The sequence below is a fragment of the Cupressus sempervirens genome, chromosome 1 (assembly GCF_028749045.1).
Source record: "Cupressus sempervirens isolate cs-2001-9-10 chromosome 1, ASM2874904v1, whole genome shotgun sequence".
Taxonomy (NCBI): Eukaryota; Viridiplantae; Streptophyta; class Pinopsida; order Cupressales; family Cupressaceae; genus Cupressus; species Cupressus sempervirens.
In genome coordinates this window covers 23,030,689-23,048,427 of record NC_143118.1, presented here as the reverse complement: position 1 = coordinate 23,048,427, position 17,739 = coordinate 23,030,689, and the positions used below count along the sequence as shown (strand labels likewise).

Below are 17,739 nucleotides of genomic sequence, written 5' to 3'. Positions count from 1 at the left end.
AAAATAATACAACGATTGATTTCAGCATAAAAGGTGCCAAACATGCAGTAACATACAGCCATTCAATTTATCACCAGCTCCTGATTATGGTTTCATGAGTTATATGTTACAGCACATTGCATTTTTATGTTGTGAAATCCATTCTTTAATTTTTTGCGACTTTAATGTAATTTTGTACTACCAACCTCATGTGTCAGTCACCTTGTTTGACAATTTGATGACATAATTCTTTATGATACAAGTAAAGATCGAGCACATTTTCTATATTACAGAAAAGTTAAATATGAGAAATGCCAAAATACATAATGTTCAGTAGAATCCAACTCCACTAAATAATGAGACATGCACTGATAGGCCATACAATTCACCTTCTATGTAAAATTATTTTGCGAGGCCCATTTAGATATAGCCTAAAATTTGATAAAATCTGGCGAATTTGCATGGCACCTGATGTAGATTCAGGTTTCTCAAAATTGACCTCAAGAAGGCAACTTCTAGAGGTGTATTAAAAAGATTAAATCATTAAGCAATTTTTTTCATATCTACTACAAAATTACATTGGCTTTACAACAAATAAAAGAATGCATAGATTGAGAGGACAAAATTAGAAAATTCTCTCTGCACTACGTCTCATGCCAAGCCAACTTCCTAAAAATACATTTGATATATTCCCGAATAAAATATTCTGGTCGGCCACAGTTAGGGGTCAGAACGATCTTGGTGCTTGAAACTTGAAATGCAGCAGACGACCTTAGACATAAAGCAAACATTGACAAATCAGGAGAATGTGTTGCTATAAAGGATTTCCCAAAACATGCACCAAGTTCTCCTATACACTAATGTACATACCAGGCATATCACTGAGAGAAGCAACAAAGATATGATACGATAATTCCAATTTTCTCCTCATGCTCATCATGAAATATCTATAGGGTACAAAGCAAAACCGTTGCGAGCAGCTTGAATGCAACCCCATCTACCTAACCGAGGCTCCTGTTTAAGAAATTTCCAATTAGATAATTAGTGCTTGCTCTAACTGTTGATTTTAATGATTGATAAAACAACTTGAATTGTAATATATGAAGGAATCCGTACAGAATTCAAAATGAAAAGATATGCAGATGAATGTGAAAAATTGTACATTTAGCATTGGTTTGTAGCTATAAATCAACAAGCAAGGAAGCAAAAGTATAGGAGCAAATAGGATTTATTGAAACCAGAGCCCTCCCTTTCCCAAAGACATGTAACACCATATCCAGTACATTTAGTTTGGATATGTAATAACTTGTTAAATGTATTGGATGTAGTATCACCAAAAAAATCAAGCCATGAACTAATTAACAATAGTGCAATGCAGTCTTTTATAACAAGGTAAGCATTTAAGTAGGTACGATGAGCATAGATAAATCAAAAAAATCAGTCATAATTATGCTTGTGACCACCGATAATGCCAAAGCTTGAAATGTACAGAGTTCGGATAATTCCATGCAGGGTCTGGTGTAGGCAATTTTAGAGGAATGGAGACAAAAAGCTGCAGAACCAAAAACTCAGGTGAATGTTGCATTGGAATTACGATCTTACAGTTTCTATTTAAGCAAAATATTCAATGATAAACAGATATGATATATCTAAAAAATGTACAAAATGATAGACCAAACGCAATACTGGAGTGGAATCCTCCAAGTATTGTAACAACAAAATATACTCAACATTAAGAAAAAAAGGAGAACAGAATATAAATTTGATAATAGAGTGATGGCCTTAGACTACCTATAAATTCTACTACAAAATTAACATGTGAGATGAGCTGGCTACCCTCTTCCAAAACATGCCCACATACATCTTAAAGTATCAGTAATACATATATAAAGATATATTTAAGACCCATTAATGGAGTTTTGCATCCACTCTAATATCACCCCAACATCATTGCTTAAAGAGCCTTGACAAAGGCAGCATTCACTTAACACTTTGTGACAATCTTCCATCCCAAATCTTTGCACAGCCATGAGTACTACTCCCTTGCACTAATTACAAAAAACAAGTTGCAATGAAAGATGTCCCAATAGAAATGCGGTTAAATTAGCATATAAAGGTAGAATCATATAAAGCGATTGGGAAGCATGAAACTATTGGAAGTAACCTAGAACCCTAATAAAAACACTTATATATTGTATGTAGAACTTCGCAGAGAATTATGTATCCTCTTTGCCATAAGTCACAACATGAATGAATGCATGTCTCAAGGTTCGCCTTTTTAAGCTTATTATTTGAGTCTGTAAGACATGATTAAACTCTCCTTTCGAAACAGTGCAACAACTTAAGGACAATGAATTAGTGAACAGTAACCAGCCAGGAAGAATGGCACACATTAAAGCAATTTAAGCATAAGAAGAAGTTTCGTGCAGTAAAACTGAAACACAAAATAGTAATGCGTAACAGAGGAGTATATGTCCGTCAATGGAAGGGTGGTTTTTAGGCCTTATTTCTAGATCTGAAATCCTTTGACCTCTTTGCCGTTTCAAATTTCTTGTAGTGTTACTTTTAATATTTTATTGATCTATGTTAGTATTTCTTTATTTAGTTATTAAATTTTATTTTTATTTCTATTGAATTGACCCACAAATCAGTCAGCAACCTTGGTTAAAAGCCAGCAACAATTCTTTCCAGCCTTTAATCTGATAGAAACTTATCTTCAAAATCAAACACGGTAGCTGAATGCAGAACATTAATTGAACCTTTGTGCAGATGCACAAGGCAATTGCAAGCATTTCTATCATTGGTTAAAATGAAGCTTCTATACAGTAATACTTACAAATGTTTAACAGGATAAACTCAACCTTAATGTGTATTGATTTCAGCATCTGTGTAATTAGTAGACACGTATTAAAGAGCTCAGGAAATATTGAACTCAACTGCAGTGTTTTTAGAATTACAAATTTTATGGTAAAATTGTCAGTGTAGCATAAAACTTCCAAAAGATTCTACAAAAAAAAATGGTTTGACGGTGAAATGTTTGCAAATTAATGATAGACTACTTAATTTGGTACAAGCAGTTCTATGTCTTGTCTGAGATGCATGAGTTGATTTCTAGCACCACAATGCACAACATGGAAAAAAATTATCCTGTTTTTTGAGACAATTTGGTATGTATTGCCATCTCACATCAGAGTTAGGCAGTGAAAATGTCTTAAGGTTGTTCGATCCCAGTGATCTTTGCCCCTTTTTTTTTCTGGCATTGGTACTAACCAGTAATTGCTATTGGTGTGTGATGGGTACGCCAAAGAGGAGTGGAAGGTGAAATGGGGAAAATTTTGGTCTATTTTTGACATACGTTTTTGATGTCCATGAGAGAGAGAGAGAGAGAGAGAGAGATACAGAGGTTGAGGAAGAGGAAGCTAGAGAGGGAGAGAAAGAGATGAGAGGAGAGATGAATGGGCAAAGAGACTAAGACATGTCTAGAAGTAGATGCAGATAAAGCGAGAGAGGAAAAGAGAGACAAATAGATAGATGTAGAGAGAGAGATAGAAAGAGAGAAGGGGAAAAGGGAGATAGAGAGGGAGAGGGAGAGCATAATGTTCCCTATTAGAACTTCACTTAATTTTCACTAGGACCCCTAAACGAGGTCTGGATTAATACCTTGGTTTAAAGCCCGCACCAAGTTAGTTATCAATAGCTAAACAAACACATAGTTCAACAATGTTCCAAAGAAAATTCTAATAATTATTATATAATCCTAATGTACATGAGATTTCCTTAAGGCTTTTTCAAAGAACCCATCCTCATTATGAAGCACCATGGGAGATCGTACAGGGCACATGGAACCTATCCATCAAGCCCAAGAGCGAGAAAGTGACAGCCACCATTCAACCTCCCTGCCCCACTCAGGGTTACCACTCTCAAATGGATCTTATACTACTTACAATCCCTATATGTACACTCCCCTCCATGATGGAATGGTAGATTAAGCTTATTGGAATCTTCATTATTAATTATACATTAGAAGCAATAGAATATCGGCACACATTCCCACTTCCCATCAAATGAACGTCCAATAACAAAAATTAGCCAATTGATATTGTAAACCATTCTTGCTTACTTTGAGTGGATACTCGTACATTCCCATAGATGATCAGAAATCGTGACCTCTTGTATGGTTATAACTGTCATACAGGCGTGATTGGGCTATTTGCATTGTTTTGAATATTGGATTCATAATACATCTTTGATCCATTGTTGGCAGAATTCGTGATCAAGTTACCGATTCACAAAATGGGCAGCGTGATGGGCATTATATTTACCCCATGCCTTATTTGTTTCAAGGTCACTGTTTTAGCAAAATTATTCTAGAATCACAACTAAAAATGAGATCCATAAATATGATGCAATGGACAAATTTTATGGCATTTAATTGACAAATGTTGGAGTCCATTATGAATAGCCCTATGATCGACTATGCAAAGAACATTGGGAAGTAGGAGAAACACTTCTTTCTTATAATCCTTGGTTAATTTATGATGTAGATATTATTGGGTGGCTAGTGAGTTTCAAAGAAAAGCCCGACAAGAACGCCCAAAGTTATATTTTCTCCTGGCAGTTTATAAAGGCTTTGGAATAGCTGAGATAAGCAGAGGATCGGGCTCTTTCTTAAGTTCAAAAAAAATGCATGCAACTCCAATGCCGAGCTCCAGCTCTTACGGTCAATCTCCGAAGTTGCAAAAACAGAGGATTATGAGGCAAAATAGTGGTTGAATTGTCTATGCATGTGACTATATCATGGTTACTCTAGAGAGAGCTCAAGAAATGGTGGTTGCTGCAATTGGAATGTCTGAAGCACATCATCAAACCATTCTGTTGTGACTTCTCTATTGGAACATTTCCCAGTTGGCTATACTGCACCGATGGATTGGACTTCGTGACACAGTGACAGATATTCACTGTGTCTTCAGTACCTTTGAAGAGAATGTCACATGTCATAAAAGAATGCTTATTGATTTTGAAGCCCAGGGGGATGCTGTTTTTCAGAGACTGTGGTCTTTATGACATGGCAATGCTATGATTTCCTTCTGCTCAAAACATTGCAGATCGTCATTATGTACAAGGTGACAGTGTAAGGCCTATGGATACTCTACATGTTTTATTTGCTGACATTTATCAAGCAATTCATGAAATTGTGACGCTGAATGGAAAGACTGGGGCAGATCATACAAATTGCCAATGTCTGGTTGAACGATTGAAGCTTTTGAAGCCTCTGCTGGATGATGTTAAGGACTCAAAGACAGCTTTGACGGGATCAGTTGTCAGGGTATTTGAAGAACTATATTCTTCTTTGAAGAAGGCTCAGGAACTTATAGAAAGATGTAGTACAAAAGGGAGTCAATTTTATAGGGTACTTTGCAGCCAGCAGAATATCACTAAATTTCAAGAAAAATCTTTGGATATCTATCATGTCCTGAATTCCTTGCCTCTTCTCTACATACTCCAGACCAGTTACAACTTCAAGTTGAAATTTGTGCTGAGGAATTGCGCAGGTTAAGATACACTATCTCAAACATAATGCCATTATAGGAATCGACACAATTGGTAAAGGAGAAGCTCCATGAATGGTTATTCAAGGTTAGGGTGCAACTTCTGCGGGAGATGCAGGATACAAGTTTTGAGTTTGTTCTTCAAGATATAAATAAGGCAAAGAAGGCAATGGATAAGGCTCCTTCTGGGAGTATTATCAAAGTTATTGAAAACATGCTAAATACTGGAAATCTCAATACTCAATCTGGTCTTGATCTTCAATAGAGTTCTATAATGACTGTCATTGCAGAGAAGCTCAACTTTTTCCATTTTCTTTCACATTTCCGATCTTTTCACAGGGAAGCATAGTTTGCACAAATGCAACCAGTACAGTGTGCAAGCTGCTTCCAGAGTCATGGGGCTTTATGTGTCTTGTGCACACACACCAGATGATCACACTCCAAACCGAAGTGTTAATAATGTTAACCTGATCACCTACAGGTCTGATAGTACATACCATAAATGTTCTTCTCAATATAATATATCTCTAAATTAGCATTTTATATAAGACTCTAAGGGCCAGAGACTTCTTAGGAAACAAGATTATAATGTTTAACCAAACTAACAATTAGTTTGTTAAGTGCTATTAATTATATCTTCATGAATCGCCGACTAGGAAGGAGTTTGATTAGTGCTCATTTAGGAAAGGTTATGTCCCTCTAAGGGACATATCCTTTAGAAAGGATATATAGTAGGTTGTAAATGCAGTTTATATGACACACAGTTACAGCAGTCTGCTCCTCCAAGCATTTTACATCCAGCGTATTCTAAATCAGAGATATTCTAATTCAATCAAGATCGATTGTAGAGTACTGGATCTGCATTTAGGATAAGTGTTAAATTCCTCAACAATCTAAATATTCATAATATTTAGAAGACCACTCTCAGCAATTCAAGACTAAACTAATAGTTTGATCCAAAGAACAAAGAATTAGTAGAAACTTTACATGGTATCAGAGCCAAGTTATCGGTTCTAGGGCTCTGCAAAACTCAGTTATCAAACTTCATATATATTTAGTAGCTTTCTCCTATCTTCAGTGGCATACACAATCAGACTTGAGGACAAGTTTGATGGAAAAGAACACTTTGAAGCCTGGAAATTCAGAATCTTGATGATTCTTGAAGAGAACAATGTTAAACAATTCGTTGACGGAGCATCCAAACAACCCCCAGTTGAACCTCACAAATCTATATGGCGAAAAGAAAATAGAAAAGCTATTCAAATAATCTTGGATGGAGTTAAAAATGATATTGTACCTATGCTTACCAAACATCAAACTGCCTTTGATATGATGAACGTATTACAAAATGCATATGAAATAAAAAATGCAACCAGGGTTCTTGCACTAAAAAGGCAACTAAATCACATTCAAATAAAGAAAGGAGAATCGATAAATTCTTATTTCCTAAGAGTTGCCGGCATTAGAGATGAACTATCAAGCATAGGAACCATCATTAGTGACACAAAATTAATACTTATGGCTATACATGGATTGCCAGATTCATGGGAGACATTCGCACAAAGAATAAGTGCGAGAGATCAGCTTCTGGACTTTAACAAACTCAAGAATAGTTGTCTTCAAGAGGAATCTAGAAAACTAAAGAAAAGAGGGAAACCAAAAGTAGAAGATGAAGAACTTTACGTTCTTAATACAAACTCTTATAAGGGCAAGAAGAAGCATTTCAAGAAGAAAAAGGGAAATCAAAAAAATGTGAAGCCCAAGAAAGATCTATCTAAAATAAAGAGTTTCAAATGCAAAAAATTTGGACACTATAGATCTAATTGTCTTAAAAATTCCAAACAGCAGGCAAATTGTACATATGTCACTAAAGAAGAAGATACTAATGATCCTGAGAACCGTGTTTTGTATTCCTCTCTATCAAATGAAATTTCAAATAAAGCATGGGTAATTGATAGTGGATCTTCTAGACATATAACGAGATACAAAGAAACTCTAGATTTTTTATCAGAGAAGGTTAATAGTGAAGCTAACATTGGTGATAACTCAGCACACCCCGTTGAAGGAATTGGAAATTGTACTTTGAAACTAAAATCAAGAAATACTCTTCTTCTTAAAGGTGTACTCTATGTACCAGGGATTAAAAGAAACCTAATCTCAATTACAGCACTTGAAGATGATGGACATAATGTTGCATTCATAGATGGCAAAGTATTAACTTGGGCTAATAACTCTTCTATCAAAAAAGCAAAGTTAATTGGTCAAAGAAAAGAATATTTGTATGAATTAAATACAGAATCTAGTCAATCCACTCAAGCCCTAGTCCATGAAGCTATAGATACAAATGAAATATGGCACAGAAGATTAGGGCATCTAAATTTTAAAACCTTATCAACTATGGAGAAGATGGTTACTGGATTACCCAAATTAAATAAAGACCATCCTAGTATTTGCAAAGGGCATGCTCTGGGTAAAAGCACCAGAAGTCCCTTTCATGATAGTACTAGAAAAACAAATAATGTACTAGAATTAATTCATTCCAATTTATATGGACCTATGTCTATTCCTTCTCTTGGAGAATTTTGGTATTATATCTTGTTCATATATGAATTCTCTAGGAAAACATGGATTTACTTTTTAAAATGCAAGGAATTAGAAAAAATCCTACAAAGATTTAAAGAATTCAAAGCATTAACTAAAAAAATTTCAGGACATAAAATTAAAACCCTTAGAACTAATAACGGAGGAGAATATACCTCAGACTTGTTTAAAAGTTTTGTAACGAATCAGGAATTAAGAGGGAGTACATTGTTCCTTATAACCCAGAGCAAAACAGGGTAGCAAAAAGAAAGAATAGGACAATTATAGAAGCTGCTAGGGCTATGATTTTTGACCAAAATCTAGAATACTATCTTTGGGCAGAAGCCTCTTGTACTGCAAAATAGAAGCCCTCACTCCTATCTTTAAGATAAAATCCCTGAAAAAGTATTTACTAAAGTAAAACCCAATATAAGTCCTCTTAGAATTTTTGGACGTCCTGTATATATCCATATTCCAAAAGAAAATAGAACCAAGTTAGAACCCTCTGGGAGGAAAGGTATTTTTGTAGGGTATAGTGAAACTTCTAAAGCATATAGGATTTTCATACCTGGACAAAAAACTATTGAACTTAGCAGAGATGTAATCTTTGACGAAGATCTTGCATTCAAAAGAGTCATAAGTTCTGATGAACCTTCTTCTTTATCTATTTTTGAAAGAAATAGTGACTTTGGGTCCCAGAGGGAGAACTTAGAAGAAATCAAAGATGAAATTCAAAATATGAACCTTAAAGAAAATTCAAAGAAAAGACCACTTTGGGCCATTAAAACAATTGAAGCAGCCCAAGACTTTGTTGCACCTTCCGAAACAGTCAGAGAAAGCAAAAGACCTAGAAGATTCTCTGGTTATACAGCTAACATGAGTGACTTATCCAAAACAAAGCCAACCAATCCCTCTGATGCTATTAAACAGATAGCTTGGAAAGAAGCTATGACAGAAGAATACCAATCTATCATAAAAAATGATGTTTGGGAAATTGTTCCAAGACCTAAAGGAAAACTTGTTGTTTCTTCTAAGTGGATATTTAGAATAAAGCATGTTGTTGACAGTAGTATTGAGAAGTATAAAGTCATATTTGTAGCCAGAGGATTTTCTCAGAAAGAAGGGATTGATTATGAAGAAACCTTTGCTCCTATTGCCAAATATACCTCCGTAAGAGCAGTCTTAGCAATTGCCGCATCAAAGGGATGGAAGGTACATCAGATGGATGTAAAAACAACATTCCTAAATGGAAAGATTTAAGAAGAAGTCTATCTAGAGCAACCGGAAGGATTTGAAACTCATGATCCTAACGCTTTTGTTTGCAAGCTCAAGAAAGCTCTTTATGGGCTTAAACAAGCTCCCAGGGCCTGGTATGAAATAATTGATAAATATCTCACCGGCTTAGGATTCTCCAAGAATGAAGCCGATTCAAACTTGTATTATAAAAGAGATAAAAATGATATGGTAATTCTGATATTGTATGTTGATGATTTATTAATCAAGGTGATGATCATCTTATAGATCAATGCAAGAAAGATCTAACTAGAGAATTCGAGATGAAAGACTTGGGGCTTCTCCATTACTTCCTAGGATTAGAAGTATGACAGTATTCTGACAGTATCATACTTAATCAAGGGAAGTACACATCAGACATTTTGAACAGATTTAGAATGCGGAATTGCAAGTCTATGTCTTCTGCAATGGAGACTAATTTACATAAACTTAAAGAAGCAGCAGCAGAATCACCTTCCATAGATTCTACTCTCTACATACAGATGATTGGATCACTTATGTACTTCGTAAATACAAGACCAGATATTTGCTATGCAGTTAATGCCTTAAATCAGTTTATGTGTGAACCAAAGGAGATTCACCTAGTTGCGATTAAACACACTATGAGATACTTACAAGGCACCCTTAATTTTGGACTCAAATATGAGAAAGTTTCTTTAGATTTGCATGGATTCACCGATTCAGATTGGGGTGGAAGTGTTAAAGAAGGGAAAAGCACTACAAGATGCTGTTTCAATTTAGGATCAACTCTAATATCTTGGATATGCAAAAAGCAGTCTTTAGTTGCTCAGAGCTCCATAGAAGCAGAATACATTGCAACAGCAATGGCCTCTCATGAAGCAGTCTGGCTGAGGAAGTTACTTGTAGGATTATTAATTTACTTGGGCAAGCCATGAATCCTACGATTATTCATTGTGATAATCAGAGTTCCATCAAACTCTTAGTGAATCCAGTTTTCCATGACAGGTTTAACATATTGAAATTTCTTACCATTATGTAAGAGATATGATAGACAGGAATTCTGTAAAATTGGAATACATTTGTACTGCAAATCAGACAGCAAACATACTCACCAAACCTCTATCTAGAGTAAAGATAGAACATTTCGAGAGGAGACTTGGTATGGTTGAGTTGTAATCCATTTGTACTCTTTTGATTATTAATAAAATAATTTTATTTTTGTCAAGCTATCGACTGTTATGGCTCCACCATTTGTATTCATTATTTTAAGAGGTGATGATCTCTGAAAAATAATGGACACTTGTACAAAACATTATGACAGATGACTATCTCTTAGATAATGTGTTAAACATAAGAGTTCTACTGTAAGATCTAGATGAGTTCAAGATCATATTGTGATGTAGACATTGCTATGTTTATGAGTCACAAATTGGATAAAGGGAGAATTTTATTCTTCTCTGAGGTTATCCTGTTTTTTGATAGATCTTAAACTCTGGATATTGTTGTGATACTAGTTTCTATGAAATCACAATTTGGATAAATGAAGAGATTACTCTTCAGATTTATCCTGTATAATATCACTAGTAGTAGTGATTTGTCATACCACAGGTTTAGTAATATGACTTTGTATCATGTGTTCTATGATACCATATACTAAGAAGAATCAAACAGATAGAGAGTATTAATTCTTCTGTATTGGTATTGCTAGATATAATATCTCTCTATAGGATTATCAGTTTAAGAGGGAGTGTTAATAATGTTAACCTGATCACCTACAGGTTTGATAGTACAGACCATAAATGTTCTTCTCAGTATAATATATCTCTAAATTAGCATTTTATATATGACTCTAAGGGCCAGCGACTTCTTAGGAAACAAGATTATAATGTTTAACCAAACTAACAATTAGTTTGTTAAGTGCTATTAATTATATCTTCATGAATCGCAGACTAGGAAGGAGTTTGATTAGTGCTCATTTAGGAAGGGTTATGTCCCTCTAAGGGACATACCCTTTAGAAAGGATATATAGTAGGTTGTAAATGCAATTTATAGGACACACAATTACAGCAGTCTGCTCCTCTAAGCATTTTACATCCAACGAATTCTAAATCAGAGATATTCTAATTCAATCAAGATCGATTGTAGAGTATTGGATCTACATTTAAGATAAGTGTTAAATTCCTCAACAATTTGAATATTCATAATATTTAGAAGACCATTCTCAGCAATTCAAGACTGAACTAATAGTTTGATTGAAAGAACAAAGAATTAGCAGAAACTTTACACAAAGTGGGTTCAACTTTCCTAAATTTACCCTTGATTGGCAAAGGTACATCAAAAAATTAAAAATTATATCCATTTCCAGAAGTAAAGGGGATTAAAGGCAACATTTTGCATGAAGTATGGTATTGAGAATTAAAAAATTATAGTTCTCTCTAGGCCCAACAATATGCCAAGTGAGTATTGCTACTCAATTGAAAATATTTACACAAAGTTCTGAAAGGTGAAATTCACTGGACAGGAAACCTGGATATATATTTGCGATCTCAAGTGAAACTATATTCACCCAAATTAGCAATTTTTAATATCTATTAAGAGATTAAATCTTTTCATTAAAGGTGAAAATTATGTTCACGGGAGAGTTAACGTAAGTGTTAGCCATTTTTGCCTCCCATTCAACCCACCATCAATAACCGATCAGGGATATCTTCAATGGACTATTTTCTTTTTGTGGGTTAACACATAATTAGGTTGGGGTTAACATTTTGTGTTAACTCGGTCTCTTCATGAACCAAATTGACTTGGTTCCTTCATCAATCGAGCTAGTTCAGTGTGTTCTTTGACCTAGTGAACTAGGTCGTCTCATTTGTCAAGTTGCGGGTTAACACACGTTTTCTGTCAGGGTTAACCATTTTCGCCATTTTAGAGAATGACTTTGCTCCTCTTTCCAAAATAACGAAATTTTCTATTTCGGAAGGCTTACCCTTTTGCTTTCATGAAATCGCATGCTGCCTCCTCCACCGTGCAATTGGGAATGTGTTGACCAACTGATTCATGCCACATGGCAAATTCTTCTTATGTTGGGTTGCTTTTGATCCAATGGTTTTTGTATTTTTGCATAGCTGCCTTAGATCTGGACGCATCTTTTAAAATTTATGTATGCATCTCAGCCATCCATTTGTTATGAAGATCTTGATCTACAGTTGGGTTTTATTCACTTGTTGAGGAGATTTCTTGCAGCATTTGGGCCGTCTATTTCAGAATGAAGATCTACATCGAGGATTCATCTTTTTTGGGGCAAATCAGATTTATTCCACGCGGGTTAACTCTACAATTTTGCTGCAGGTTAACAGTGCATGTTATCCCATCACGCGTTTTCTAACAGTGGTGTGAATTCATTTGTTGCGGCCATGACACATTACAAGGATTGTTCTTTAATGCTGAACTACATTCTTAGGCCTTGTTTGCACAACACCTTTGCATCTCCATGCCTCTTTATTGAATGTAATGATCAAATCTCATGGGATTTGATTTCTTACGGCTGGGTGCATTTGTTTTGCCCTTCTTGTCACTTCACTACAGCAAGCTGATTTTAAGATCAGATTTTACTCTGATATTCATTTATTGCTCTCTGCAATTCAACTCCACTTAGGTTGGGGTTTGAACTCCATAGTTTAGATCCGAGTTATGCCTGCTCTATAAAGACAAGTTGTAAATACTTTTTCTGAGTTCTTCTCTGTTCTTCTCTGGTTCATGACAGCAGCCTTGTGCACTATTATTGTAACTGCAACTTTTCCTTCCATTAATAAAACTTGTCATTTTCTTACCTATTCTTACCATTCTGCTCTCTAGTGCATGTATTTGCCTTGTAGTGAATAGTTCCTTTCTGTTTTCTTGATTCATATGTTGTGTTAAGTCTATTAGTAATTGTTGCATAGTGAAATATCTTTCCTTTCAGAACTTCAATCAGTTCCAAACCTGCATGTGGTTCCTTTGACATAGAATAGAGTCAAGACTAGAGTATTCCGGATTTTCATTGTTGTGTAGTGCAGTCATAGGCAGAGCTATGACCACACTTCTATCTCGGAGCATCACCCCCTTTCCCTTTCTACATTCTCTTTCAGTTCTCCTTCTCCCTTTTCCTTCCCAGTTTTAGTTTAGGTGCATAATAGTAAGGAAGCCAGCCTTCTCCGAAGATTCAGCCTCAGAGCGCAAGTCGCACATTTGAAGGTTGTTTCCATGTTACACAAGGTCGCTTGAGGGTCATACCTCAAGCAAGGGTGCAGACTTTTTTGTCAATAGTAAAGAAATTGGTAAAAATAAAATGATATTTCCTTACAGCAAAGGTAAACATAAGGGTCAGATATTTTAAAATAGGGAAAAGTGAGAAACCAATGAAGAGGGACCTTTTCAAGATTCAGTTGCAAAACTGAATAATGTTTTCCAGGGGAATCTGTTTATTGAAAAAGATGGGCCAGAAAAGGTTGCTTCTTTCTCGAAAGTCTGTAGGCTACAGGGAAGAGAAGATGGTTTTCGAAGTTCTGATTGTAACAGAGAGAAAGGGGAATTATATTTGTGTTTTCTGCAGCTAGATTTTAATGGCAGGGTTAAAAGTGATCCAAGGATCATTTTTGTTGTGTATTGAAAATTAAAGAGAAGTTTGTATCCTAGATGTTTTGGTCCAGATATTTACTTCTCTGATTGAAATAAATCAGTTGGTTGTTTCTTTCATGTTTTTTAATATTATCCTGTATCATCTTGTCAAGTAGATGTTTGCAATGTGAATCTGTTGGTTTATGTATACATGTTTTGCAGATAGAGATATTAAATTCCCTTTTGATTTCTCTGTAATAGGGAAGATTGAATATGTGATCTGTTGATCATTTGTTTATTTTTCTCTGAATCTTTCATGTAATCACATTCATTTCATATTGATGAATGAATGTCAGTTGCCTTCGTGTCTTCTAGTTAAAGAAATAATCAGTAACTAATTCGTTGAATATCTTTTAGGAGGGAGCTGTAGCTCTCGATTCAGAGGAAAGCTAGCAATTCCATGATAGTCTTTCCAACTGTTGGTTGAGTTTGTTCTTCTGTTAGGGCATTCTGAGTCTTTCTGTATCATTCATTTTGAAGGATAAATTTGTCAACCAACATATGGTATACCTTCTCCCGAATGTACTGTGACTGTTTCCAACTAATTGTTGGCCTTGATCGCTTGTCTTAATTAGGTGGTTGCTCTTAACTATGACTATCTCTAACATCTATTCACAACACAACTAGTAATATTCTTAATACATAATCGATTGCGTACTGCTGCTTGACAAAAATGTATCATCAATATCCATGGTCTGCTGTAGACGATGAACTACCATCACCACCTTCACTGGAGGAGAGTAACAGTTTTTTGGGTGGAATAAATATATCTTCATTATCAATTTAAATATTTGTTTTTACTTTAGGTTATTGCGGGGCCATGACAGTCTGCCCTTCCCAATATTGCTTATCCTCGAGCAATCTCAAATTCAGACAATTGATGATCTTCTCTTTCCCATGTAGCATCTTCTATAGGCATGCCTTTCTCCACTGAACCAATAATTTGGGAGTCTTATTATTTTATCTTTTCTTCCCCATAGCTCGGAAGTCTTATTCTATAATCTTTTCTCCCGCATAGCAAGGAAGATTTCAAGTTTCAAAAATAAATTTGCCTTCGATGGAAACATGAAATATATTGTGGATTCTAATATTTCCAGACAATTCCAATTCCAAAGCTATCAAATCTCTCTAATAATCTTGTATTATCCGAAAAATCGAGCTTCCACTCCACTAGCCTTGATTGAAAATTATTTGTGGTTGTAACCTAGGATACCAATGTAGGCATTGTAGGCTTCCGTCCACATTTGGATGCCTGTGGGTGGCATCCGGGAAATTCCAGTCACATCCACGTGCGTCAGCCCAGAAAAACAAAAAAACAATGACTTTTCACTTTTACAAGAAAATTAAAACATGTACGTTTTAGCACTTTAATAACATTTTATTTGCCAAACCCTAAAACGGCCCTAATAGAGGCCTTTCAACCATTCAACTATCATTTTGTTGCAGCTGGGTTTGCTCTTCTCATTTGGCTTCCATTTTGGCCTTTTGAAGGCAACTTAATTATATTTTCAAAGAGGAATCATCGTAGGGCGAGAGTTGACTTCCACAAGTTCATTAAAACACAAAGAGGTAAGCATTTTATCCTATTCTTGAGTGTCTCAATGAAATTTTTTGAGATTTTGATGAATCTTTGGAAGTTTGTGAAGAAATCTTCCATGTTTGTTTCAATTTATTTTTTCTAAAGAAATTTAGAAACAAGTTTAGGTATCTATTCGAATGGTTTTGTATCATTGTTTTTTACTTGTATGCTTGATAATTGATATTCATAGTTTTTTTATTTATTTAAATTTATTTAATTTCTTATTATAGAAAGAAACTACATTGTATTGTGCAAGAATGGTTGCCACCAGTAGTTAGGGCCACTAGTAGTCAAAGTTCAGTGGGAGGGAGGGCAAGGTCAGAGTTCAATGGCAGGGGAAGGAGGGGATAATTTCAAAATTAATTTAAGGTCTCCTCTATGAAGACATGCAACAAGAATATCACAGGTTTCAAGTGGTGGCTCCTATAGTTGGAGTTGTAGTTATTATCAAAGTAACAAAAGAAAGCCTTTTAATAGCTCTTATTCCCGAGTAAAACTTCATTTTATGGGCCCAGTTCGTAGAGCTTTTGGAATATGCAAAGGTGCAGAGGGGAAGGGGTTGTTTGATGCACAGATAGCTTCGTTCATAAAAGAACAAGAAGTTGTCGATCGTTTGGTTAAAAGATCAAAAAAAAGTTATTATCAACCTCCTTCCTCAAAAATGAACAAAATGCAATCACCCATTGAACCGGAACCAATTGTATCCTCCAAACGTTCATTCATGCAAGTACTTGTACTGGGAGAGGAGGAAGAAGTAGAAAATAGTGCATCAGCCCAAAAAAGAGGCCCATTGCACTCTACATTTAAAATGAAGGCAAGAGACCACGCTAATGAAGCCATTGCACGTTGCCTCTATGCTAATGGCCTTGCGTTCAACCTGGTAAGATCACCACATTGGAAGGAAATGGAAAGAGTCATCAAAGAAGCACCAAATGATTACACAAGTCCTGGGTATGAAAACGTGTGTACCATACTCTTGCAAAAGGAGAGAGTTTCTATAGAGAAAGAACTTCAACCCATTAGAAGTGCTTGGAAAATTTTGGGTGTGACAATTATGTTTGATGGTTGGGAAGATACAAGAAACAAGTCATTAATTAATGTGATTGCAGTGTCCCCCAAACGGGAAATGTTTCTAAAGGCAATTGATTGTTAGATGGAGGTGAAGGATTCAAAATTCATCTCTAATATTTTCATTAAGGCCATAGATATGGTGGGTAGTGAGAATATGGTCCAAGTTGTTACAAACAGTGCCAAAAATTGTAGGGGAGTTGGTGCTTTGGTTGAGGGTCGGTATAACCATATTTTTTGGACACCATGCACTATACACTCCCTCAACTTGATCATGCAAGAGATTGGCACTCAAATAGATTAGGTGAAGCAAATATACAAAAAGGGAGAGGACACACAAATGTTTGGAAAAAAATCACAATCCATTTTTAGAACGTACTCAAAATTGGAGTTGCTGAAGGTAAATTAATTTTTTGTAATTATTAAATTTCATGGATTTGCAATTTAGTTAATATTTACACTTTTATTGTCAATTGACATATTGTTCACTTGCTTAGGTTGTTAAGACCCGTTTTGCATCTCATACTATTGTTATGAGACGACTTCTTAAGGTGCAAGACGCTTTGAGCCAAATAGTCATTTGTCCTCAATGGGGTATGTGGAAGGCTTCAAATACAGAAAGAGCCCTAAAGATTAGGGGTATGATCTTGGATGATTATTGGTGGACTCGTGTGCAATACGTACTAGATATCACCGAGCCCATCATGACTATGCTTCGCTTTGCCGATACAGATACACCTTGCTTGGCAGATGTGTACAATGGCATGGACACCATGATTGAGATGGTAAAACATTCTATACAAGCACATGAGAGTGACCCTACAGAATGTTAAGCCTTATGCATTAAAGCAGAAGCAGTAATTCTTCATCATTGGGAGAAGATGACTACCCCATTGCACCCCCTTGCATATGCTTTATCTCTCAGGTATTATAGTGAGGCGATACTTTCAATGCCAGATAGAATTGCACCATATGGTGATGAAGAGTTTGCTAATGGGTGCTCCAAAGCTTTTGCAAGAATCTTCGAAGATGATGAGATGCATGAAAAGGTGAGGCTAGAGTTTAACTATTTGCTTT

The 17,739-nt window shown here is 35.6% G+C and overlaps 1 long non-coding RNA gene across 1 annotated transcript; it reads right to left on the bottom strand.

Moving 5' to 3' along the window:
* Positions 1 to 369: 369 nt before the first annotated feature.
* Positions 370 to 933, bottom strand: LOC149575977 (uncharacterized). Its single transcript, XR_016360707.1, has 2 exons — positions 850 to 933; positions 370 to 750 (listed from the first exon to the last, which is right to left on the bottom strand). It is a non-coding gene; the product is annotated as an uncharacterized LOC149575977 (long non-coding RNA).
* Positions 934 to 17,739: the final 16,806 nt, after the last annotated feature.